Source organism: Triturus cristatus, chromosome 2_2, assembly GCF_964204655.1.
Source record: "Triturus cristatus chromosome 2_2, aTriCri1.1, whole genome shotgun sequence".
Lineage (NCBI taxonomy): Eukaryota > Metazoa > Chordata > Amphibia > Caudata > Salamandridae > Triturus > Triturus cristatus.
The window spans coordinates 287177120-287203444 of NC_140582.1; positions in this window are offsets into that span (position 1 = coordinate 287177120).

Below are 26325 nucleotides of genomic sequence, written 5' to 3' on the forward strand. Positions count from 1 at the left end.
CTTCTGCACCAAAAAATGGCTCCCCCTTTCCATCTAATGCAACTGTGAAATCACCACAGCAATACGCAATAAATCTCTGTCTATAATTCCTCTTTGCACATAGAGTCATGTTTTCACATTAGTCACAAAACGAAATTTCTTTGCCAATTTGAAAGCACACTTACTGATCTTTTTTTTGGCAAGTAATAAACACTTTTACAGACTGACACATTATGAATCCACTTTTCAGATTCTTAAAAAAGCACATGTCCAAACTGCTTTTTCAGACCAGCACCATTTGTAACCTAGATGACTGCCTACACTCCAGCAAGGGCAACCAGCCTTAGTGATGCTGAATGTATTTGCATTACTGACTGAAACCTCAAACCCCACTCGCTTGTGAATACTGTGCATGATTCCACATGGTAAGCAGCTGGGTGTGTGCTAAGAGTCTGCTTCTGCACCAAAAAATGGCTCCCCCTTTCCATCTAATGCAACTGTGAAATCACCAGAGCAATACGCAATAAATCTCTGCCTGTAATTCCTATTTGCACACAGAGTCATGTTTTCACATTAGTCACAAAACGAAATTTCTTTGCCAATTTGAAAGCACACTTACTGCTCTTTTTTTTGGCAAGTGATAAACACTTTTACAGACTGACACATTATGAATCCACTTTTCAGATTTTTTAAAAAGCACATGTCCAAACTGCTTTTTCAGACCAGCACCATTTGTAACCTGGGTGACTGCCTACACTCCAGCAAGGGCAACCAGCCTTAGTGATGCTGAATGTATTTGCATTACTGACTGAAACCTCAAACCCCACTCGCTTGTGAATACTGTGCATGATTCCACATGGTAAGCAGCTGGGTGTGTGCTAAGAGTCTGCTTCTGCACCAAAAAATGGCTCCCCCTTTCCTTCTAATGCAACTGTGAAATCACCAGAGCAATACGCAATAAATCTCTGCCTGTAATTTCTCTTTGCACACAGAGTCATGTTTTCACATTAGTCACAAAACGAAATTTCTTTGCCAATTTGAAAGCACACTTACTGCTCTTTTTTTTGGCAAGTGATAATCACTTTTACAGACTGACACATTATGAATCCACTTTTCAGATTTTTTAAAAAGCACATGTCCAAACTGCTTTTTCAGACCAGCACCATTTGTAACCTGGGTGACTGCCTACACTCCAGCAAGGGCAACCAGCCTTAGTGATGCTGAATGTATTTGCATTACTGACTGAAACCTCAAACCCCACTCGCTTGTGAATACTGTGCATGATTCCACATGGTAAGCAGCTGGGTGTGTGCTAAGAGTCTGCTTCTGCACCAAAAAATGGCTCCCCCTTTCCATCTAATGCAACTGTGAAATCACCAGAGCAATACGCAATAAATCTCTGCCTGTAATTCCTATTTGCACACAGAGTCATGTTTTCACATTAGTCACAAAACAAAATTTCTTTGCCAATTTGAAAGCACACTTACTGCTCTTTTTTTTGGCAAGTGATAAACACTTTTACAGACTGACACATTATGAATCCACTTTTCAGATTTTTTAAAAAGCACATGTCCAAACTGCTTTTTCAGACCAACACCATTTGTAACCTGGGTGACTGCCTACACTCCAGCAAGGGCAACCAGCCTTAGTGATGCTGAATGTATTTGCATTACTGACTGAAACCTCAAACCCCACTCGCTTGTGAATACTGTGCATGATTCCACATGGTAAGCAGCTGGGTGTGTGCTAAGAGTCTGCTTCTGCACCAAAAAATGGCTCCCCCTTTCCATCTAATGCAACTGTGAAATCACCAGAGCAATACGCAATAAATCTCTGCCTGTAATTCCTCTTTGCACACAGAGTCATGTTTTCACATTAGTCAAAAAACGAAATTTCTTTGCCAATTTAAAAGCACACTTACTGCTCTTTTTTTTAGCAAGTGATAAACACTTTTACAGACTGACACATTATGAATCCACTTTTCAGATTTTTTAAAAAGCACATGTCCAAACTGCTTTTTCAGACCAGCACCATTTGTAACCTGGGTGACTGCCTACACTCCAGCAAGGGCAACCAGCCTTAGTGATGCTGAATGTATTTGCATTACTGACTGAAACCTCAAACCCCACTCGCTTGTGAATACTGTGCATGATTCCACATGGTAAGCAGCTGGGTGTGTGGTAAGAGTCTCCTTCTGCACCAAAAAATGTCTCCCCCTTTCCATCTAATGCAACTGTGAAATCACCAGAGCAATACGCAATAAATCTCTGCCTGTAATTCCTATTTGCACACAGAGTCATGTTTTAACATTAGGCCCTTAAACGAAATTTCTTTGCCAATTTGAAAGCACACTTACTACTCTTTTTTTTGGCAAGTGATAATCACTTTTACAGACTGACACATTATGAATCCACTTTTCAGATTTTTTAAAAAGCACATGTCCAAACTTCTTTTTCAGACCAGCACCATTTGTAACCTGGGTGACTGCCTACACTCCAGCAAGGGCAACCAGCCTTAGTGATGCTGAATGTATTTGCATTACTGACTGAAACCTAAAACCCCACTCGCTTGTGAATACTGTGCATGATTCCACATGGTAAGCAGCTGGGTGTGTGCTAAGAATCTGCTTCTGCACCAAAAAATGGCTCCCCCTTTCCATCTAATGCAACTGTGAAATCACCACAGCAATACGCAATAAATCTCTGTCTATAATTCCTCTTTGCACATAGAGTCATGTTTTCACATTAGTCACAAAACGAAATTTCGTTGCCAATTTGAAAGCACACTTACTGATCTTTTTTTTGGCAAGTAATAAACACTTTTACAGACTGACACATTATGAATCCACTTTTCAGATTCTTAAAAAAGCACATGTCCAAACTGCTTTTTCAGACCAGCACCATTTGTAACCTAGATGACTGCCTACACTCCAGCAAGGGCAACCAGCCTTAGTGATGCTGAATGTATTTGCATTACTGACTGAAACCTCAAACCCCACTCGCTTGTGAATACTGTGCATGATTCCACATGGTAAGCAGCTGGGTGTGTGCTAAGAGTCTGCTTCTGCACCAAAAAATGGCTCCCCCTTTCCATCTAATGCAACTGTGAAATCACCAGAGCAATACGCAATAAATCTCAGCCTGTAATTCCTATTTGCACACAGAGTCATGTTTTCACATTAGTCACAAAACGAAATTTCTTTGCCAATTTGAAAGCACACTTACTGCTCTTTTTTTTGGCAAGTGATAAACACTTTTACAGACTGACACATTATGAATCCACTTTTCAGATTTTTTAAAAAGCACATGTCCAAACTGCTTTTTCAGACCAGCACCATTTGTAACCTGGGTGACTGCCTACACTCCAGCAAGGGCAACCAGCCTTAGTGATGCTGAATGTATTTGCATTACTGACTGAAACCTCAAACCCCACTCGCTTGTGAATACTGTGCATGATTCCACATGGTAAGCAGCTGGGTGTGTGCTAAGAGTCTGCTTCTGCACCAAAAAATGGCTCCCCCTTTCCTTCTAGTGCAACTGTGAAATCACCAGAGCAATACGCAATAAATCTCTGCCTGTAATTTCTCTTTGCACACAGAGTCATGTTTTCACATTAGTCACAAAACGAAATTTCTTTGCCAATTTGAAAGCACACTTACTACTCTTTTTTTTGGCAAGTGATAATCACTTTTACAGACTGACACATTATGAATCCACTTTTCAGATTTTTTAAAAAGCACATGTCCAAACTGCTTTTTCAGACCAGCACCATTTGTAACCTGGGTGACTGCCTACACTCCAGCAAGGGCAACCAGCCTTAGTGATGCTGAATGTATTTGCATTACTGACTGAAACCTCAAACCCCACTCGCTTGTGAATACTGTGCATGATTCCACATGGTAAGCAGCTGGGTGTGTGCTAAGAGTCTGCTTCTGCACCAAAAAATGGCTCCCCCTTTCCTTCTAATGCAACTGTGAAATCACCAGAGCAATACGCAATAAATCTCTGCCTGTAATTTCTCTTTGCACACAGAGTCATGTTTTCACATTAGTCACAAAACGAAATTTCTTTGCCAATTTGAAAGCACACTTACTGCTCTTTTTTTTGGCAAGTGATAATCACTTTTACAGACTGACACATTATGAATCCACTTTTCAGATTTTTTAAAAAGCACATGTCCAAACTGCTTTTTCAGACCAGCACCATTTGTAACCTGGGTGACTGCCTACACTCCAGCAAGGGCAACCAGCCTTAGTGATGCTGAATGTATTTGCATTACTGACTGAAACCTCAAACCCCACTCGCTTGTGAATACTGTGCATGATTCCACATGGTAAGCAGCTGGGTGTGTGGTAAGAGTCTCCTTCTGCACCAAAAAATGTCTCCCCCTTTCCATCTAATGCAACTGTGAAATCACCAGAGCAATACGCAATAAATCTCTGCCTGTAATTCCTATTTGCACACAGAGTCATGTTTTAACATTAGGCCCTTAAACGAAATTTCTTTGCCAATTTGAAAGCACACTTACTACTCTTTTTTTTGGCAAGTGATAATCACTTTTACAGACTGACACATTATGAATCCACTTTTCAGATTTTTTAAAAAGCACATGTCCAAACTTCTTTTTCAGACCAGCACCATTTGTAACCTGGGTGACTGCCTACACTCCAGCAAGGGCAACCAGCCTTAGTGATGCTGAATGTATTTGCATTACTGACTGAAACCTAAAACCCCACTCGCTTGTGAATACTGTGCATGATTCCACATGGTAAGCAGCTGGGTGTGTGCTAAGAATCTGCTTCTGCACCAAAAAATGGCTCCCCCTTTCCATCTAATGCAACTGTGAAATCACCACAGCAATACGCAATAAATCTCTGTCTATAATTCCTCTTTGCACATAGAGTCATGTTTTCACATTAGTCACAAAACGAAATTTCGTTGCCAATTTGAAAGCACACTTACTGATCTTTTTTTTGGCAAGTAATAAACACTTTTACAGACTGACACATTATGAATCCACTTTTCAGATTCTTAAAAAAGCACATGTCCAAACTGCTTTTTCAGACCAGCACCATTTGTAACCTAGATGACTGCCTACACTCCAGCAAGGGCAACCAGCCTTAGTGATGCTGAATGTATTTGCATTACTGACTGAAACCTCAAACCCCACTCGCTTGTGAATACTGTGCATGATTCCACATGGTAAGCAGCTGGGTGTGTGCTAAGAGTCTGCTTCTGCACCAAAAAATGGCTCCCCCTTTCCATCTAATGCAACTGTGAAATCACCAGAGCAATACGCAATAAATCTCTGCCTGTAATTCCTATTTGCACACAGAGTCATGTTTTCACATTAGTCACAAAACGAAATTTCTTTGCCAATTTGAAAGCACACTTACTGCTCTTTTTTTTGGCAAGTGATAAACACTTTTACAGACTGACACATTATGAATCCACTTTTCAGATTTTTTAAAAAGCACATGTCCAAACTGCTTTTTCAGACCAGCACCATTTGTAACCTGGGTGACTGCCTACACTCCAGCAAGGGCAACCAGCCTTAGTGATGCTGAATGTATTTGCATTACTGACTGAAACCTCAAACCCCACTCGCTTGTGAATACTGTGCATGATTCCACATGGTAAGCAGCTGGGTGTGTGCTAAGAGTCTGCTTCTGCACCAAAAAATGGCTCCCCCTTTCCTTCTAGTGCAACTGTGAAATCACCAGAGCAATACGCAATAAATCTCTGCCTGTAATTTCTCTTTGCACACAGAGTCATGTTTTCACATTAGTCACAAAACGAAATTTCTTTGCCAATTTGAAAGCACACTTACTACTCTTTTTTTTGGCAAGTGATAATCACTTTTACAGACTGACACATTATGAATCCACTTTTCAGATTTTTTAAAAAGCACATGTCCAAACTGCTTTTTCAGACCAGCACCATTTGTAACCTGGGTGACTGCCTACACTCCAGCAAGGGCAACCAGCCTTAGTGATGCTGAATGTATTTGCATTACTGACTGAAACCTCAAACCCCACTCGCTTGTGAATACTGTGCATGATTCCACATGGTAAGCAGCTGGGTGTGTGCTAAGAGTCTGCTTCTGCACCAAAAAATGGCTCCCCCTTTCCTTCTAATGCAACTGTGAAATCACCAGAGCAATACGCAATAAATCTCTGCCTGTAATTTCTCTTTGCACACAGAGTCATGTTTTCACATTAGTCACAAAACGAAATTTCTTTGCCAATTTGAAAGCACACTTACTGCTCTTTTTTTTGGCAAGTGATAATCACTTTTACAGACTGACACATTATGAATCCACTTTTCAGATTTTTTAAAAAACACATGTCCAAACTGCTTTTTCAGACCAGCACCATTTGTAACCTGGGTGACTGCCTACACTCCAGCAAGGGCAACCAGCCTTAGTGATGCTGAATGTATTTGCATTACTGACTGAAACCTCAAACCCCACTCGCTTGTGAATACTGTGCATGATTCCACATGGTAAGCAGCTGGGTGTGTGCTAAGAGTCTGCTTCTGCACCAAAAAATGGCTCCCCCTTTCCATCTAATGCAACTGTGAAATCACCAGAGCAATACGCAATAAATCTCTGCCTGTAATTCCTATTTGCACACAGAGTCATGTTTTCACATTAGTCACAAAACGAAATTTCTTTGCCAATTTGAAAGCACACTTACTGCTCTTTTTTTTGGCAAGTGATAAACACTTTTACAGACTGACACATTATGAATCCACTTTTCAGATTTTTTAAAAAGCACATGTCCAAACTGCTTTTTCAGACCAACACCATTTGTAACCTGGGTGACTGCCTACACTCCAGCAAGGGCAACCAGCCTTAGTGATGCTGAATGTATTTGCATTACTGACTGAAACCTCAAACCCCACTCGCTTGTGAATACTGTGCATGATTCCACATGGTAAGCAGCTGGGTGTGTGGTAAGAGTCTGCTTCTGCACCAAAAAATGTCTCCCCCTTTCCATCTAATGCAACTGTGAAATCACCAGAGCAATACGCAATAAATCTCTGCCTGTAATTCCTATTTGCACACAGAGTCATGTTTTCACATTAGGCCCTTAAACGAAATTTATTTGCCAATTTGAAAGCACACTTACTACTCTTTTTTTTGGCAAGTGATAATCACTTTTACAGACTGACACATTAGGAATCCACTTTTCAGATTTTTTAAAAAGCACATGTCCAAACTGCTTTTTCAGACCAGCACCATTTGTAACCTGGGTGACTGCCTACACTCCAGCAAGGGCAACCAGCCTTAGTGATGCTGAATGTATTTGCATTACTGACTGAAACCTCAAACCCCACTCGCTTGTGAATACTGTGCATGATTCCACATGGTAAGCAGCTGGGTGTGTGCTAAGAGTCTGCTTCTGCACCAAAAAATGGCTCCCCCTTTCCATCTAATGCAACTGTGAAATCACCAGAGCAATACGCAATAAATCTCTGTCTATAATTCCTCTTTGCACACAGAGTCATGTTTTCACATTAGTCACAAAACGAAATTTCTTTGCCAATTTGAAAGCACACTTACTGCTCTTTTTTTTGGCAAGTGATAAACACTTTTACAGACTGACACATTATGAATCCACTTTTCAGATTTTTTAAAAAGCACATGTCCAAACTGCTTTTTCAGACCAGCACCATTTGTAACCTGGGTGACTGCCTACACTCCAGCAAGGACAACCAGCCTTAGTGATGCTGAATGTATTTGCATTACTGACTGAAACCTCAAACCCCACTCGCTTGTGAATACTGTGCATGATTCCACATGGAAAGCAGCTGGGTGTGTGGTAAGAGTCTGCTTCTGCACCAAAAAATGTCTCCCCCTTTCCATCTAATGCAACTGTGAAATCACCAGAGCAATACGCAATAAATCTCTGCCTGTAATTCCTATTTGCACACAGAGTCATGTTTTCACATTAGGCCCTTAAACGAAATTTCTTTGCCAATTTGAAAGCACACTTACTACTCTTTTTTTTGGCAAGTGATAATCACTTTTACAGACTGACACATTAGGAATCCACTTTTCAGATTTTTTAAAAAGCACATGTCCAAACTGCTTTTTCAGACCAGCACCATTTGTAACCTGGGTGACTGCCTACACTCCAGCAAGGGCAACCAGCCTTAGTGATGCTGAATGTATTTGCATTACTGACTGAAACCTCAAACCCCACTCGCTTGTGAATACTGTGCATGATTCCACATGGTAAGCAGCTGGGTGTGTGCTAAGAGTCTGCTTCTGCACCAAAAAATGGCTCCCCCTTTCCATCTAATGCAACTGTGAAATCACCAGAGCAATACGCAATAAATCTCTGTCTATAATTCCTCTTTGCACACAGAGTCATGTTTTCACATTAGTCACAAAACGAAATTTCTTTGCCAATTTGAAAGCACACTTACTGCTCTTTTTTTTGGCAAGTGATAAACACTTTTACAGACTGACACATTATGAATCCACTTTTCAGATTCTTAAAAAAGCACATGTCCAAACTGCTTTTTCAGACCAGCACCATTTGTAACCTTGATGACTGCCTACACTCCAGCAAGGGCAACCAGCCTTAGTGATGCTGAATGTATTTGCATTACTGACTGAAACCTCAAACCCCACTCGCTTGTGAATACTGTGCATGATTCCACATGGTAAGCAGCTGGGTGTGTGCTAAGAGTCTGCTTCTGCACCAAAAAATGGCTCCCCCTTTCCTTCTAATGCAACTGTGAAATCACCAGAGCAATACGCAATAAATCTCTGCCTGTAATTCCTATTTGCACACAGAGTCATGTTTTCACATTAGTCACAAAACGAAATTTCTTTGCCAATTTGAAAGCACACTTACTGCTCTTTTTTTTGGCAAGTGATAAACTCTTTTACAGACTGACACATTATGAATCCACTTTTCAGATTTTTTAAAAAGCACATGTCCAAACTGCTTTTTCAGACCAGCACCATTTGTAACCTGGGTGACTGCCTACACTCCAGCAAGGGCAACCAGCCTTAGTGATGCTGAATGTATTTGCATTACTGACTGAAACCTCAAACCCCACTCGCTTGTGAATACTGTGCATGATTCCACATGGTAAGCAGCTGGGTGTGTGGTAAGAGTCTGCTTCTGCACCAAAAAATGGCTCCCCCTTTCCTTCTAATGCAACTGTGAAATCACCAGAGCAATACGCAATAAATCTCTGCCTGTAATTCCTATTTGCACACAGAGTCATGTTTTCACATTAGGCCCTTAAACGAAATTTCTTTGCCATTTTGAAAGCACACTTACTACTCTTTTTTTTGGCAAGTGATAATCACTTTTACAGACTGACACATTAGGAATCCACTTTTCAGATTTTTTAAAAAGCACATGTCCAAACTGCTTTTTCAGACCAGCACCATTTGTAACCTGGGTGACTGCCTACACTCCAGCAAGGGCAACCAGCCTTAGTGATGCTGAATGTATTTGCATTACTGACTGAAACCTCAAACCCCACTCGCTTGTGAATACTGTGCATGATTCCACATGGTAAGCAGCTGGGTGTGTGCTAAGAGTCTGCTTCTGCACCAAAAAATGGCTCCCCCTTTCCTTCTAATGCAACTGTGAAATCACCAGAGCAATACGCAATAAATCTCTGCCTGTAATTTCTCTTTGCACACAGAGTCATGTTTTCACATTAGTCACAAAACGAAATTTCTTTGCCAATTTGAAAGCACACTTACTGCTCTTTTTTTTGGCAAGTGATAATCACTTTTACAGACTGACACATTATGAATCCACTTTTCAGATTTTTTAAAAAGCACATGTCCAAACTGCTTTTTCAGACCAGCACCATTTGTAACCTGGGTGACTGCCTACACTCCAGCAAGGGCAACCAGCCTTAGTGATGCTGAATGTATTTGCATTACTGACTGAAACCTCAAACCCCACTCGCTTGTGAATACTGTGCATGATTCCACATGGTAAGCAGCTGGGTGTGTGCTAAGAGTCTGCTTCTGCACCAAAAAATGGCTCCCCCTTTCCATCTAATGCAACTGTGAAATCACCACAGCAATACGCAATAAATCTCTGTCTATAATTCCTCTTTGCACATAGAGTCATGTTTTCACATTAGTCACAAAACGAAATTTCTTTGCCAATTTGAAAGCACACTTACTGATCTTTTTTTTGGCAAGTAATAAACACTTTTACAGACTGACACATTATGAATCCACTTTTCAGATTCTTAAAAAAGCACATGTCCAAACTGCTTTTTCAGACCAGCACCATTTGTAACCTAGATGACTGCCTACACTCCAGCAAGGGCAACCAGCCTTAGTGATGCTGAATGTATTTGCATTACTGACTGAAACCTCAAACCCCACTCGCTTGTGAATACTGTGCATGATTCCACATGGTAAGCAGCTGGGTGTGTGCTAAGAGTCTGCTTCTGCACCAAAAAATGGCTCCCCCTTTCCATCTAATGCAACTGTGAAATCACCAGAGCAATACGCAATAAATCTCTGCCTGTAATTCCTATTTGCACACAGAGTCATGTTTTCACATTAGTCACAAAACGAAATTTCTTTGCCAATTTGAAAGCACACTTACTGCTCTTTTTTTTGGCAAGTGATAAACACTTTTACAGACTGACACATTATGAATCCACTTTTCAGATTTTTTAAAAAGCACATGTCCAAACTGCTTTTTCAGACCAGCACCATTTGTAACCTGGGTGACTGCCTACACTCCAGCAAGGGCAACCAGCCTTAGTGATGCTGAATGTATTTGCATTACTGACTGAAACCTCAAACCCCACTCGCTTGTGAATACTGTGCATGATTCCACATGGTAAGCAGCTGGGTGTGTGCTAAGAGTCTGCTTCTGCACCAAAAAATGGCTCCCCCTTTCCTTCTAGTGCAACTGTGAAATCACCAGAGCAATACGTAATAAATCTCTGCCTGTAATTTCTCTTTGCACACAGAGTCATGTTTTCACATTAGTCACAAAACGAAATTTCTTTGCCAATTTGAAAGCACACTTACTGCTCTTTTTTTTGGCAAGTGATAATCACTTTTACAGACTGACACATTATGAATCCACTTTTCAGATTTTTTAAAAAGCACATGTCCAAACTGCTTTTTCAGACCAGCACCATTTGTAACCTGGGTGACTGCCTACACTCCAGCAAGGGCAACCAGCCTTAGTGATGCTGAATGTATTTGCATTACTGACTGAAACCTCAAACCCCACTCGCTTGTGAATACTGTGCATGATTCCACATGGTAAGCAGCTGGGTGTGTGCTAAGAGTCTGCTTCTGCACCAAAAAATGGCTCCCCCTTTCCATCTAATGCAACTGTGAAATCACCAGAGCAATACGCAATAAATCTCTGCCTGTAATTCCTATTTGCACACAGAGTCATGTTTTCACATTAGTCACAAAACGAAATTTCTTTGCCAATTTGAAAGCACACTTACTGCTCTTTTTTTTGGCAAGTGATAAACACTTTTACAGACTGACACATTATGAATCCACTTTTCAGATTTTTTAAAAAGCACATGTCCAAACTGCTTTTTCAGACCAGCACCATTTGTAACCTGGGTGACTGCCTACACTCCAGCAAGGACAACCAGCCTTAGTGATGCTGAATGTATTTGCATTACTGACTGAAACCTCAAACCCCACTCGCTTGTGAATACTGTGCATGATTCCACATGGAAAGCAGCTGGGTGTGTGGTAAGAGTCTGCTTCTGCACCAAAAAATGTCTCCCCCTTTCCATCTAATGCAACTGTGAAATCACCAGAGCAATACGCAATAAATCTCTGCCTGTAATTCCTATTTGCACACAGAGTCATGTTTTCACATTAGGCCCTTAAACGAAATTTCTTTGCCAATTTGAAAGCACACTTACTACTCTTTTTTTTGGCAAGTGATAATAACTTTTACAGACTGACACATTAGGAATCCACTTTTCAGATTTTTTAAAAAGCACATGTCCAAACTGCTTTTTCAGACCAGCCCCATTTGTAACCTGGGTGACTGCCTACACTCCAGCAAGGGCAACCAGCCTTAGTGATGCTGAATGTATTTGCATTACTGACTGAAACCTCAAACCCCACTCGCTTGTGAATACTGTGCATGATTCCACATGGTAAGCAGCTGGGTGTGTGCTAAGAGTCTGCTTCTGCACCAAAAAATGGCTCCCCCTTTCCATCTAATGCAACTGTGAAATCACCAGAGCAATACGCAATAAATCTCTGTCTATAATTCCTCTTTGCACACAGAGTCATGTTTTCACATTAGTCACAAAACGAAATTTCTTTGCCAATTTGAAAGCACACTTACTGCTCTTTTTTTTGGCAAGTGATAAACACTTTTACAGACTGACACATTATGAATCCACTTTTCAGATTCTTAAAAAAGCACATGTCCAAACTGCTTTTTCAGACCAGCACCATTTGTAACCTTGATGACTGCCTACACTCCAGCAAGGGCAACCAGCCTTAGTGATGCTGAATGTATTTGCATTACTGACTGAAACCTCAAACCCCACTCGCTTGTGAATACTGTGCATGATTCCACATGGTAAGCAGCTGGGTGTGTGCTAAGAGTCTGCTTCTGCACCAAAAAATGGCTCCCCCTTTCCTTCTAATGCAACTGTGAAATCACCAGAGCAATACGCAATAAATCTCTGCCTGTAATTTCTCTTTGCACACAGAGTCATGTTTTCACATTAGTCACAAAACGAAATTTCTTTGCCAATTTGAAAACACACTTACTGCTCTTTTTTTTGGCAAGTGATAATCACTTTTACAGACTGACACATTATGAATCCACTTTTCAGATTTTTTAAAAAGCACATGTCCAAACTGCTTTTTCAGACCAGCACCATTTGTAACCTGGATGACTGCCTACACTCCAGCAAGGGCAACCAGCCTTAGTGATGCTGAATGTATTTGCATTACTGACTGAAACCTCAAACCCCACTCGCTTGTGAATACTGTGCATGATTCCACATGGTAAGCAGCTGGGTGTGTGCTAAGAGTCTGCTTCTGCACCAAAAAATGGCTCCCCCTTTCCATCTAATGCAACTGTGAAATCACCAGAGCAATACGCAATAAATCTCTGCCTGTAATTCCTATTTGCACACAGAGTCATGTTTTCACATTAGTCACAAAACGAAATTTCTTTGCCAATTTGAAAGCACACTTACTGCTCTTTTTTTTGGCAAGTGATAAACTCTTTTACAGACTGACACATTATGAATCCACTTTTCAGATTTTTTAAAAAGCACATGTCCAAACTGCTTTTTCAGACCAGCACCATTTGTAACCTGGGTGACTGCCTACACTCCAGCAAGGGCAACCAGCCTTAGTGATGCTGAATGTATTTGCATTACTGACTGAAACCTCAAACCCCACTCGCTTGTGAATACTGTGCATGATTCCACATGGTAAGCAGCTGGGTGTGTGGTAAGAGTCTGCTTCTGCACCAAAAAATGGCTCCCCCTTTCCATCTAATGCAACTGTGAAATCACCAGAGCAATACGCAATAAATCTCTGCCTGTAATTCCTATTTGCACACAGAGTCATGTTTTCACATTAGGCCCTTAAACGAAATTTCTTTGCCATTTTGAAAGCACACTTACTACTCTTTTTTTTGGCAAGTGATAATCACTTTTACAGACTGACACATTAGGAATCCACTTTTCAGATTTTTTAAAAAGCACATGTCCAAACTGCTTTTTCAGACCAGCACCATTTGTAACCTGGGTGACTGCCTACACTCCAGCAAGGGCAACCAGCCTTAGTGATGCTGAATGTATTTGCATTACTGACTGAAACCTCAAACCCCACTCGCTTGTGAATACTGTGCATGATTCCACATGGTAAGCAGCTGGGTGTGTGCTAAGAGTCTGCTTCTGCACCAAAAAATGGCTCCCCCTTTCCATCTAATGCAACTGTGAAATCACCAGAGCAATACGCAATAAATCTCTGCCTGTAATTTCTCTTTGCACACAGAGTCATGTTTTCACATTAGTCACAAAACGAAATTTCTTTGCCAATTTGAAAGCACACTTACTACTCTTTTTTTTGGCAAGTGATAATCACTTTTACAGACTGACACATTATGAATCCACTTTTCAGATTTTTTAAAAAGCACATGTCCAAACTGCTTTTTCAGACCAGCACCATTTGTAACCTGGGTGACTGCCTACACTCCAGCAAGGGCAACCAGCCTTAGTGATGCTGAATGTATTTGCATTACTGACTGAAACCTCAAACCCCACTCGCTTGTGAATACTGTGCATGATTCCACATGGTAAGCAGCTGGGTGTGTGCTAAGAGTCTGCTTCTGCACCAAAAAATGGCTCCCCCTTTCCTTCTAATGCAACTGTGAAATCACCAGAGCAATACGCAATAAATCTCTGCCTGTAATTTCTCTTTGCACACAGAGTCATGTTTTCACATTAGTCACAAAACGAAATTTCTTTGCCAATTTGAAAGCACACTTACTGCTCTTTTTTTTGGCAAGTGATAATCACTTTTACAGACTGACACATTATGAATCCACTTTTCAGATTTTTTAAAAAGCACATGTCCAAACTGCTTTTTCAGACCAGCACCATTTGTAACCTGGGTGACTGCCTACACTCCAGCAAGGGCAACCAGCCTTAGTAATGCTGAATGTATTTGCATTACTGACTGAAACCTCAAACCCCACTCGCTTGTGAATACTGTGCATGGTTCCACATGGTAAGCAGCTGGGTGTGTGCTAAGAGTCTGCTTCTGCACCAAAAAATGGCTCCCCCTTTCCATCTAATGCAACTGTGAAATCACCACAGCAATACGCAATAAATCTCTGCCTGTAATTCCTATTTGCACACAGAGTCATGTTTTCACATTAGTCACAAAACGAAATTTCTTTGCCAATTTGAAAGCACACTTACTGCTCTTTTTTTTGGCAAGTGATAAACACTTTTACAGACTGACACATTATGAATCCACTTTTCAGATTTTTTAAAAAGCACATGTCCAAACTGCTTTTTCAGACCAGCACCATTTGTAACCTGGGTGACTGCCTACACTCCAGCAAGGGCAACCAGCCTTAGTGATGCTGAATGTATTTGCATTATTGACTGAAACCTCAAACCCCACTCGCTTGTGAATACTGTGCATGATTCCACATGGTAAGCAGCTGGGTGTGTGCTAAGAGTCTGCTTCTGCACCAAAAAATGGCTCCCCCTTTCCATCTAATGCAACTGTGAAATCACCAGAGCAATACGCAATAAATCTCTGCCTGTAATTCCTATTTGCACACAGAGTCATGTTTTCACATTAGGCCCTTATACGAAATTTCTTTGCCAATTTGAAAGCACACTTACTACTCTTTTTTTTGGCAAGTGATAAACACTTTTACAGACTGACACATTATGAATCCACTTTTCAGATTTTTTAAAAAGCACATGTCCAAACTGCTTTTTCAGACCAGCACCATTTGTAACCTGGGTGACTGCCTACACTCCAGCAAGGGCAACCAGCCTTAGTGATGCTGAATGTATTTGCATTACTGACTGAAACCTCAAACCCCACTCGCTTGTGAATACTGTGCATGATTCCACATGGTAAGCAGCTGGGTGTGTGCTAAGAGTCTGCTTCTGCACCAAAAAATGGCTCCCCCTTTCCATCTAATGCAACTGTGAAATCACCAGAGCAATACGCAATAAATCTCTGCCTGTAATTCCTATTTGCACACAGAGTCATGTTTTCACATTAGGCCCTCAAACGAAATTTCTTTGCCAATTTGAAAGCACACTTACTACTCTTTTTTTTGGCAAGTGATAAACACTTTTACAGACTGACACATTATGAATCCACTTTTCAGATTTTTTAAAAAGCACATGTCCAAACTGCTTTTTCAGACCAGCACCATTTGTAACCTGGGTGACTGCCTACACTCCAGCAAGGGCAACCAGCCTTAGTGATGCTGAATGTATTTGCATTACTGACTGAAACCTCAAACCCCACTCGCTTGTGAATACTGTGCATGATTCCACATGGTAAGCAGCTGGGTGTGTGCTAAGAGTCTGCTTCTGCACCAAAAAATGGCTCCCCCTTTCCATCTAATGCAACTGTGAAATCACCAGAGCAATACGCAATAAATCTCTGCCTGTAATTCCTATTTGCACACAGAGTCATGTTTTCACATTAGTCACAAAACGAAATTTCTTTGCCAATTTGAAAGCACACTTACTACTCTTTTTTTTGGCAAGTGATAATCACTTTTACAGACTGACACATTATGAATCCACTTTTCAGATTTTTTAAAAAGCACATGTCCAAACTGCTTTTTCAGACCAGCACCATTTGTAACCTGGGTGACTGCCTACACTCCAGCAAGGGCAACCAGCCTTAGTGATGCTGAATGTATTTGCATTACTGACTGAAACCTCAAACCCCACTCGCTTGTGAATACTGTGCATGATTCCACATGGTAAGCAGCTGGGTGTGTGCTAAGAGTCTGCTTCTGCACCAAAAAATGGCTCCCCCTTTCCTTCTAATGCAACTGTGAAATCACCAGAGCAATACGCAATAAATCTCTGCCTGTAATTTCTCTTTGCACACAGAGTCATGTTTTCACATTAGTCACAAAACGAAATTTCTTTGCCAATTTGAGAGCGCACTTACTGCTCTTTTTTTTGGCAAGTGATAATCACTTTTACAGACTGACACATTATGAATCCACTTTTCAGATTTTTTAAAAAGCACATGTCCAAACTGCTTTTTCAGACCAGCACCATTTGTAACCTGGGTGACTGCCTACACTCCAGCAAGGGCAACCAGCCTTAGTAATGCTGAATGTATTTGCATTACTGACTGAAACCTCAAACCCCACTCGCTTGTGAATACTGTGCATGATTCCACATGGTAAGCAGCTGGGTGTGTGCTAAGAGTCTGCTTCTGCACCAAAAAATGGCTCCCCCTTTCCATCTAATGCAACTGTGAAATCACCAGAGCAATACGCAATAAATCTCTGCCTGTAATTCCTATTTGCACACAGAGTCATGTTTTCACATTAGTCACAAAACGAAATTTCTTTGCCAATTTGAAAGCACACTTACTGCTCTTTTTTTTGGCAAGTGATAAACACTTTTACAGACTGACACATTATGAATCCACTTTTCAGATTTTTTAAAAAGCACATGTCCAAACTGCTTTTTCAGACCAACACCATTTGTAACCTGGATGACTGCCTACACTCCAGCAAGGGCAACCAGCCTTAGTGATGCTGAATGTATTTGCATTACTGACTGAAACCTCAAACCCCACTCGCTTGTGAATACTGTGCATGATTCCACATGGTAAGCAGCTGGGTGTGTGGTAAGAGTCTGCTTCTGCACCAAAAAATGGCTCCCCCTTTCCATCTAATGCAACTGTGAAATCACCAGAGCAATACGCAATAAATCTCTGCCTGTAATTCCTATTTGCACACAGAGTCATGTTTTCACATTAGGCCCTTAAACGAAATTTCTTTGCCATTTTGAAAGCACACTTACTACTCTTTTTTTTGGCAAGTGATAATCACTTTTACAGACTGACACATTAGGAATCCACTTTTCAGATTTTTTAAAAAGCACATGTCCAAACTGCTTTTTCAGACCAGCACCATTTGTAACCTGGGTGACTGCCTACACTCCAGCAAGGGCAACCAGCCTTAGTGATGCTGAATGTATTTGCATTACTGACTGAAACCTCAAACCCCACTCGCTTGTGAATACTGTGCATGATTCCACATGGTAAGCAGCTGGGTGTGTGCTAAGAGTCTGCTTCTGCACCAAAAAATGGCTCCCCCTTTCCATCTAATGCAACTGTGAAATCACCAGAGCAATACGCAATAAATCTCTGTCTATAATTCCTCTTTGCACACAGAGTCATGTTTTCACATTAGGCCCTTAAACGAAATTTCTTTGCCAATTTGAAAGCACACTTACTACTCTTTTTTTTGGCAAGTGATAATCACTTTTACAGACTGACACATTATGAATCCACTTTTCAGATTTTTTAAAAAGCACATGTCCAAACTGCTTTTTCAGACCAGCACCATTTGTAACCTGGGTGACTGCCTACACTCCAGCAAGGGCAACCAGCCTTAGTGATGCTGAATGTATTTGCATTACTGACTGAAACCTCAAACCCCACTCGCTTGTGAATACTGTGCATGATTCCACATGGTAAGCAGCTGGGTGTGTGCTAAGAGTCTGCTTCTGCACCAAAAAATGGCTCCCCCTTTCCATCTAATGCAACTGTGAAATCACCAGAGCAATACGCAATAAATCTCTGCCTGTAATTCCTATTTGCACACAGAGTCATGTTTTCACATTAGGCCCTTAAACGAAATTTATTTGCCAATTTGAAAGCACACTTACTACTCTTTTTTTTGGCAAGTGATAATCACTTTTACAGACTGACACATTAGGAATCCACTTTTCAGATTTTTTAAAAAGCACATGTCCAAACTGCTTTTTCAGACCAGCACCATTTGTAACCTGGGTGACTGCCTACACTCCAGCAAGGGCAACCAGCCTTAGTGATGCTGAATGTATTTGCATTACTGACTGAAACCTCAAACCCCACTCGCTTGTGAATACTGTGCATGATTCCACATGGTAAGCAGCTGGGTGTGTGCTAAGAGTCTGCTTCTGCACCAAAAAATGGCTCCCCCTTTCCATCTAATGCAACTGTGAAATCACCAGAGCAATACGCAATAAATCTCTGCCTGTAATTTCTCTTTGCACACAGAGTCATGTTTTCACATTAGTCACAAAACGAAATTTCTTTGCCAATTTGAAAGCACACTTACTGCTCTTTTTTTTGGCAAGTGATAATCACTTTTACAGACTGACACATTATGAATCCACTTTTCAGATTTTTTAAAAAGCACATGTCCAAACTGCTTTTTCAGACCAGCACCATTTGTAACCTGGGTGACTGCCTACACTCCAGCAAGGGCAACCAGCCTTAGTGATGCTGATTGTATTTGCATTACTGACTGAAACCTCAAACCCCACTCGCTTGTGAATACTGTGCATGATTCCACATGGTAAGCAGCTGGGTGTGTGCTAAGAGTCTGCTTCTGCACCAAAAAATGGCTCCCCCTTTCCTTCTAATGCAACTGTGAAATCACCAGAGCAATACGCAATAAATCTCTGCCTGTAATTTCTCTTTGCACACAGAGTCATGTTTTCACATTAGTCACAAAACGAAATTTCTTTGCCAATTTGAAAGCACACTTACTACTCTTTTTTTTGGCAAGTGATAATCACTTTTACAGACTGACACATTATGAATCCACTTTTCAGATTTTTTAAAAAGCACATGTCCAAACTGCTTTTTCAGACCAGCACCATTTGTAACCTGGGTGACTGCCTACACTCCAGCAAGGGCAACCAGCCTTAGTGATGCTGAATGTATTTGCATTACTGACTGAAACCTCAAACCCCACTCGCTTGTGAATACTGTGCATGATTCCACATGGTAAGCAGCTGGGTGTGTGCTAAGAGTCTGTTTCTGCACCAAAAAAAGGCTCCCCCTTTCCATCTAATGCAACTGTGAAATCACCAGAGCAATACGCAATAAATCTCTGCCTGTAATTTCTCTTTGCACACAGAGTCATGTTTTCACATTAGTCACAAAACGAAATTTCTTTGCCAATTTGAAAGCACACTTACTGCTCTTTTTTTTGGCAAGTGATAATCACTTTTACAGACTGACACATTATGAATCCACTTTTCAGATTTTTTAAAAAGCACATGTCCAAACTGCTTTTTCAGACCAGCACCATTTGTAACCTGGGTGACTGCCTACACTCCAGCAAGGGCAACCAGCCTTAGTAATGCTGAATGTATTTGCATTACTGACTGAAACCTCAAACCCCACTCGCTTGTGAATACTGTGCATGATTCCACATGGTAAGCAGCTGGGTGTGTGCTAAGAGTCTGCTTCTGCACCAAAAAATGGCTCCCCCTTTCCATCTAATGCAACTGTGAAATCACCAGAGCATTACGCAATAAATCTCTGCCTGTAATTCCTATTTGCACACAGAGTCATGTTTTCACATTAGTCACAAAACGAAATTTCTTTGCCAATTTGAAAGCACACTTACTGCTCTTTTTTTTGGCAAGTGATAAACACTTTTACAGACTGACACATTATGAATCCACTTTTCAGATTTTTTAAAAAGCACATGTCCAAACTGCTTTTTCAGACCAACACCATTTGTAACCTGGATGACTGCCTACACTCCAGCAAGGGCAACCAGCCTTAGTGATGCTGAATGTATTTGCATTACTGACTGAAACCTCAAACCCCACTCGCTTGTGAATACTGTGCATGATTCCACATGGTAAGCAGCTGGGTGTGTGGTAAGAGTCTGCTTCTGCACCAAAAAATGGCTCCCCCTTTCCATCTAATGCAACTGTGAAATCACCAGAGCAATACGCAATAAATCTCTGCCTGTAATTCCTATTTGCACACAGAGTCATGTTTTCACATTAGGCCCTTAAACGAAATTTCTTTGCCATTTTGAAAGCACACTTACTACTCTTTTTTTTGGCAAGTGATAATCACTTTTACAGACTGACACATTAGGAATCCACTTTTCAGATTTTTTAAAAAGCACATGTCCAAACTGCTTTTTCAGACCAGCACCATTTGTAACCTGGGTGACTGCCTACACTCCAGCAAGGGCAACCAGCCTTAGTGATGCTGAATGTATTTGCATTACTGACTGAAACCTCAAACCCCACTCGCTTGTGAATACTGTGCATGATTCCACATGGTAAGCAGCTGGGTGTGTGCTAAGAGTCTGCTTCTGCACCAAAAAATGGCTCCCCCTTTCCATCTAATGCAACTGTGAAATCACCAGAGCAATACGCAATAAATCTCTGCCTGTAATTCCTATTTGCACACAGAGTCATGTTTTCACATTAGTCACAAAACGAAATTTCTTTGCCAATTTGAAAGCACACTTACTGCTCTTTTTTTTGGCAAGTGATAAACACTTTTACAGACTGACACATTATGAATCCACTTTTCAGATTTTTTAAAAAGCACATGTCCAAACTGCTTTTTCAGACCAACACCATTTGTAACCTGGATGACTGCCTACACTCCAGCAAGGGCAACCAGCCTTAGTGATGCTGAATGTATTTGCATTACTGACTGAAACCTCAAACCCCACTCGCTTGTGAATACTGTGCATGATTCCACATGGTAAGCAGCTGGGTGTGTGGTAAGAGTCTGCTTCTGCACCAAAAAATGGCTCCCCCTTTCCATCTAATGCAACTGTGAAATCACCAGAGCAATACGCAATAAATCTCTGCCTGTAATTCCTATTTGCACACAGAGTCATGTTTTCACATTAGGCCCTTAAACGAAATTTCTTTGCCATTTTGAAAGCACACTTACTACTCTTTTTTTTGGCAAGTGATAATCACTTTTACAGACTGACACATTAGGAATCCACTTTTCAGATTTTTTAAAAAGCACATGTCCAAACTGCTTTTTCAGACCAGCACCATTTGTAACCTGGGTGACTGCCTACACTCCAGCAAGGGCAACCAGCCTTAGTGATGCTGAATGTATTTGCATTACTGACTGAAACCTCAAACCCCACTCGCTTGTGAATACTGTGCATGATTCCACATGGTAAGCAGCTGGGTGTGTGCTAAGAGTCTGCTTCTGCACCAAAAAATGGCTCCCCCTTTCCATCTAATGCAACTGTGAAATCACCAGAGCAATACGCAATAAATCTCTGTCTATAATTCCTCTTTGCACACAGAGTCATGTTTTCACATTAGGCCCTTAAACGAAATTTCTTTGCCAATTTGAAAGCACACTTACTACTCTTTTTTTTGGCAAGTGATAATCACTTTTACAGACTGACACATTATGAATCCACTTTTCAGATTTTTTAAAAAGCACATGTCCAAACTGCTTTTTCAGACCAGCACCATTTGTAACCTGGGTGACTGCCTACACTCCAGCAAGGGCAACCAGCCTTAGTGATGCTGAATGTATTTGCATTACTGACTGAAACCTCAAACCCCACTCGCTTGTGAATACTGTGCATGATTCCACATGGTAAGCAGCTGGGTGTGTGCTAAGAGTCTGCTTCTGCACCAAAAAATGGCTCCCCCTTTCCATCTAATGCAACTGTGAAATCACCAGAGCAATACGCAATAAATCTCTGCCTGTAATTCCTATTTGCACACAGAGTCATGTTTTCACATTAGGCCCTTAAACGAAATTTATTTGCCAATTTGAAAGCACACTTACTACTCTTTTTTTTGGCAAGTGATAATCACTTTTACAGACTGACACATTAGGAATCCACTTTTCAGATTTTTTAAAAAGCACATGTCCAAACTGCTTTTTCAGACCAGCACCATTTGTAACCTGGGTGACTGCCTACACTCCAGCAAGGGCAACCAGCCTTAGTGATGCTGAATGTATTTGCATTACTGACTGAAACCTCAAACCCCACTCGCTTGTGAATACTGTGCATGATTCCACATGGTAAGCAGCTGGGTGTGTGCTAAGAGTCTGCTTCTGCACCAAAAAATGGCTCCCCCTTTCCATCTAATGCAACTGTGAAATCACCAGAGCAATACGCAATAAATCTCTGCCTGTAATTTCTCTTTGCACACAGAGTCATGTTTTCACATTAGTCACAAAACGAAATTTCTTTGCCAATTTGAAAGCACACTTACTACTCTTTTTTTTGGCAAGTGATAATCACTTTTACAGACTGACACATTATGAATCCACTTTTCAGATTTTTTAAAAAGCACATGTCCAAACTGCTTTTTCAGACCAGCACCATTTGTAACCTGGGTGACTGCCTACACTCCAGCAAGGGCAACCAGCCTTAGTGATGCTGAATGTATTTGCATTACTGACTGAAACCTCAAACCCCACTCGCTTGTGAATACTGTGCATGATTCCACATGGTAAGCAGCTGGGTGTGTGCTAAGAGTCTGTTTCTGCACCAAAAAAAGGCTCCCCCTTTCCATCTAATGCAACTGTGAAATCACCAGAGCAATACGCAATAAATCTCTGCCTGTAATTTCTCTTTGCACACAGAGTCATGTTTTCACATTAGTCACAAAACGAAATTTCTTTGCCAATTTGAAAGCACACTTACTGCTCTTTTTTTTGGCAAGTGATAATCACTTTTACAGACTGACACATTATGAATCCACTTTTCAGATTTTTTAAAAAGCACATGTCCAAACTGCTTTTTCAGACCAGCACCATTTGTAACCTGGGTGACTGCCTACACTCCAGCAAGGGCAACCAGCCTTAGTAATGCTGAATGTATTTGCATTACTGACTGAAACCTCAAACCCCACTCGCTTGTGAATACTGTGCATGATTCCACATGGTAAGCAGCTGGGTGTGTGCTAAGAGTCTGCTTCTGCACCAAAAAATGGCTCCCCCTTTCCATCTAATGCAACTGTGAAATCACCAGAGCAATACGCAATAAATCTCTGCCTGTAATTCCTATTTGCACACAGAGTCATGTTTTCACATTAGTCACAAAACGAAATTTCTTTGCCAATTTGAAAGCACACTTACTGCTCTTTTTTTTGGCAAGTGATAAACACTTTTACAGACTGACACATTATGAATCCACTTTTCAGATTTTTTAAAAAGCACATGTCCAAACTGCTTTTTCAGACCAACACCATTTGTAACCTGGATGACTGCCTACACTCCAGCAAGGGCAACCAGCCTTAGTGATGCTGAATGTATTTGCATTACTGACTGAAACCTCAAACCCCACTCGCTTGTGAATACTGTGCATGATTCCACATGGTAAGCAGCTGGGTGTGTGGTAAGAGTCTGCTTCTGCACCAAAAAATGGCTCCCCCTTTCCATCTAATGCAACTGTGAAATCACCAGAGCAATACGCAATAAATCTCTGCCTGTAATTCCTATTTGCACACAGAGTCATGTTTTCACATTAGGCCCTTAAACGAAATTTCTTTGCCATTTTGAAAGCACACTTACTACTCTTTTTTTTGGCAAGTGATAATCACTTTTACAGACTGACACATTAGGAATCCACTTTTCAGATTTTTTAAAAAGCACATGTCCAAACTGCTTTTTCAGACCAGCACCATTTGTAACCTGGGTGACTGCCTACACTCCAGCAAGGGCAACCAGCCTTAGTGATGCTGAATGTATTTGCATTACTGACTGAAACCTCAAACCCCACTCGCTTGTGAATACTGTGCATGATTCCACATGGTAAGCAGCTGGGTGTGTGCTAAGAGTCTGCTTCTGCACCAAAAAATGGCTCCCCCTTTCCATCTAATGCAACTGTGAAATCACCAGAGCAATACGCAATAAATCTCTGTCTATAATTCCTCTTTGCACACAGAGTCATGTTTTCACATTAGTCACAAAACGAAATTTCTTTGCCAATTTGAAAGCACACTTACTGCTCTTTTTTTTGGCAAGTGATAAACACTTTTACAGACTGACACATTATGAATCCACTTTTCAGATTATTAAAAAAGCACATGTCCAAACTGCTTTTTCAGACCAGCACCATTTGTAACCTTGATGACTGCCTACACTCCAGCAAAGGCAACCAGCCTTAGTGATGCTGAATGGATTTGCATTACTGACTGAAACCTCAAACCCCACTCGCTTGTGAATACTGTGCATGATTCCACATGGTAAGCAGCTGGGTGTGTGCTAAGAGTCTGCTTCTGCACCAAAAAATGGCTCCCCCTTTCCATCTAATGCAACTGTGAAATCACCAGAGCAATACGCAATAAATCTCTGTCTATAATTCCTCTTTGCACACAGAGTCATGTTTTCACATTAGGCCCTTAAACGAAATTTCTTTGCCAATTTGAAAGCACACTTACTACTCTTTTTTTTGGCAAGTGATAATCACTTTTACAGACTGACACATTATGAATCCACTTTTCAGATTTTTTAAAAAGCACATGTCCAAACTGCTTTTTCAGACCAGCACCATTTGTAACCTGGGTGACTGCCTACACTCCAGCAAGGGCAACCAGCCTTAGTGATGCTGAATGTATTTGCATTACTGACTGAAACCTCAAACCCCACTCGCTTGTGAATACTGTGCATGATTCCACATGGTAAGCAGCTGGGTGTGTGCTAAGAGTCTGCTTCTGCACCAAAAAATGGCTCCCCCTTTCCATCTAATGCAACTGTGAAATCACCAGAGCAATACGCAATAAATCTCTGCCTGTAATTCCTATTTGCACACAGAGTCATGTTTTCACATTAGGCCCTTATACGAAATTTCTTTGCCAATTTGAAAGCACACTTACTACTCTTTTTTTTGGCAAGTGATAAACACTTTTACAGACTGACGCATTATGAATCCACTTTTCAGATTTTTTAAAAAGCACATGTCCAAACTGCTTTTTCAGACCAGCACCATTTGTAACCTGGGTGACTGCCTACACTCCAGCAAGGGCAACCAGCCTTAGTGATGCTGAATGTATTTGCATTACTGACTGAAACCTCAAACCCCACTCGCTTGTGAATACTGTGCATGATTCCACATGGTAAGCAGCTGGGTGTGTGCTAAGAGTCTGCTTCTGCACCAAAAAATGGCTCCCCCTTTCCATCTAATGCAACTGTGAAATCACCAGAGCAATACGCAATAAATCTCTGCCTGTAATTCCTATTTGCACACAGAGTCATGTTTTCACATTAGTCACAAAACGAAATTTCTTTGCCAATTTGAAAGCACACTTACTGCTCTTTTTTTTGGCAAGTGATAAACACTTTTACAGACTGACACATTATGAATCCACTTTTCAGATTTTTTAAAAAGCACATGTCCAAACTGCTTTTTCAGACCAGCACCATTTGTAACCTGGGTGACTGCCTACACTCCAGCAAGGGCAACCAGCCTTAGTGATGCTGAATGTATTTGCATTACTGACTGAAACCTCAAACCCCACTCGCTTGTGAATACTGTGCATGATTCCACATGGTAAGCAGCTGGGTGTGTGCTAAGAGTCTGCTTCTGCACCAAAAAATGGCTCCCCCTTTCCATCTAATGCAACTGTGAAATCACCAGAGCAATACGCAATAAATCTCTGCCTGTAATTTCTCTTTGCACACAGAGTCATGTTTTCACATTAGTCACAAAACGAAATTTCTTTGCCAATTTGAAAGCACACTTACTGCTCTTTTTTTTGGCAAGTGATAATCACTTTTACAGACTGACACATTATGAATCCACTTTTCAGATTTTTTAAAAAGCACATGTCCAAACTGCTTTTTCAG